This window comes from Myotis davidii, unplaced genomic scaffold (assembly GCF_000327345.1).
Source record: "Myotis davidii unplaced genomic scaffold, ASM32734v1 scaffold281, whole genome shotgun sequence".
Taxonomy (NCBI): Eukaryota; Metazoa; Chordata; class Mammalia; order Chiroptera; family Vespertilionidae; genus Myotis; species Myotis davidii.
This window is the reverse complement of record NW_006293784.1, coordinates 7,005,860-7,008,112: the sequence shown is the minus strand read 5'-3', so window position 1 is coordinate 7,008,112 and position 2,253 is coordinate 7,005,860.

The following is a 2,253-nucleotide window of genomic DNA, read 5'->3' as shown; positions in this document are numbered from 1 at the left end:
TAGAGAGTTAGAAACATCGATCAGCTGCCTCCTGCACACCCCCCACTGGGGATGTGCCCCCCAGCCAAGGTACATGCCCTTGGCCGGAATCGAACCTGGGACCTTTCAGTCCGCAGGCCGATGCTCCATCCACTGAGCCAAACCGGTTGGGCCGCAGTTTATTTTGTTTATTAGTTTCCACATACAATTGAGACCATGTGAAATTTGTCTTTCTCTAACTGGCTTATTTCACCCAGCATCATAATCTCTAGGCCCATCCAGGCTGTCAAAAAGGGTATAAACCATCCTTATTTTTTTACAGCCACATAGTATTTCGTTGTGTACATGCACAACTGCTTTTTTATCCACTCATCTACTGAGGGGCACTTGGGCTGTTTCCAGATCTTAGCTATTGTAAGTAAGGACCAGCACAAGATTTTTTTTTTAATATATTTTATTGATTTTTTACAGAGAGGAAGGTGTTTACAGAGAAACATCGATCAGCTGCCTTCTGCACGCCCCCCACTGGGGATGTGCCCGCAACCAAGGTACATGCCCTTAACCGGAATCGAACCTGGGACCCTTGAGTCCGCAGGCCGACGCGCCATCCACTGAGCCAAACCGGTTCTGGCAGGACCAGCACAAGATTTTATGTAAGACTCTACCTCTTTAAAAAAAAGAGGCTGTCAAAGGCATATCTGATGAGAACCCGGGGGCAGCACTCTGTCAACTGAGACAATGATTATCCCACACTGAGCAACATGTATCTGCACAGAGCGCCATCTCCAACGCAGCCATGTGTGATGACAAAGCTGTACATCCCATCCGCACATCTCCACTGCTCCTGCCTTCTCCCTCATCTCCTCCACAGTTAGAGTAGTAGCTATTTCTGGAGGAAGCCTAGTTTATCCAGAGAACTGGGGAGGATTTGTTTTCTGGTAGGCAGATGCTTTCAAGTGACAATTTAGCTGTCAATGAAAAATAAGTGAAAGGTGCTGCAAATTCTGTGAGATCTTAGCAATTCATGGGAGCTCTGTTGATATCGAATGTATCTCCCTCTCAGTTGCCTGGGGAACTGCATTTTAATGTCACACATCAAGCAGTTCTTTCCTGACTGTAATAGTAGTTTTTCTGATGCCATGATTAAAGCTGTTCAAATGTTTGGCTTCTGGCAAATATTTCCTGACATCATTCATGACAGTGATGGATCTGAACCAATTTTAAGACATTTTAAAATCCCACTAACTTGTTAAATAACCAGAGAAAGAATCCTGGAAAATATCTTTATTTCCAGAAAAGGTATCTAAAAATATGCGTGTGAATCTATAATGTCCTGCTGTTTCAAGACCAGCAGTGGTCCTTTGCAGGATTACACCTCCGAGGCCAGCCGTGACCTCTCTTTAGAAGGTGCCATATAGCGAGATGCAGCCCGGTACTGGTTGGACCATTCGTTCCTGGCAGTTACTTCTAGATGCCCACCCACTATTCTTTTTTCCTTTGTTTTGTTTTTTGTTTGTTAGTTTGTTTGTTTTTACTAGAAGATCTCCAACTTACTCCACAGAGACAGTATGCCTGGACTTGGCCAAAAACACATTTTCCAAGCTCCCTGCAGCTGCAATGGTCAGGTGACACGGTTCTGTCCAATGAGTTATGGGTTGCTGGGTGGTGCTTCTGGGAAAGGCCTTTGAAGGGGTGCAGATAGCCCCTGTCATTAGCAGCCAAACACAATTCCTAACTGAAAGATCATTTGGTACCTGTAAGTGGAATTCTTGGAGTGCCTCGAGGAAAGGAATTTCCTGAAGCCCCCAAGGGTTTATGGGAAGCTTTATGAATGATATAAAATAAGGGGGCTCCCCTCCAAGGTCCCATCTACATCCCTCCTGCATGGAAAAAGTCCAGTCTTGTCTTCAGCAGGGCCAGAAGTCAGGCCACTGCCCAGAATTTCTGCTCCATATTAAAGTACAGTCAGTCCAGCATCCTGCATGTGGGGTTCGCACAGCCAGGGGCCATGCAGCTGCGTAAGGTCACATGGATATGGAGAGAGAATAGGTGAGCCCACGGGCAAGTCCAAGGTCATGGAGCAAGAGAGAACTGGAGCAGAGCAAGAGAACAAGAAAGGAGGGAACTCTTTCTGGGGATTTTAACTTTCCAAGATATAGCATGCTTCTGATGGGGTCCACCTCTTAGCCAATCCATTGTTGCCCAGGCTAGACTGACAGGTAAGCACCTGCCCTACATCACCCCAACTTCACTGCACATGCAGCCTTCTTTCCC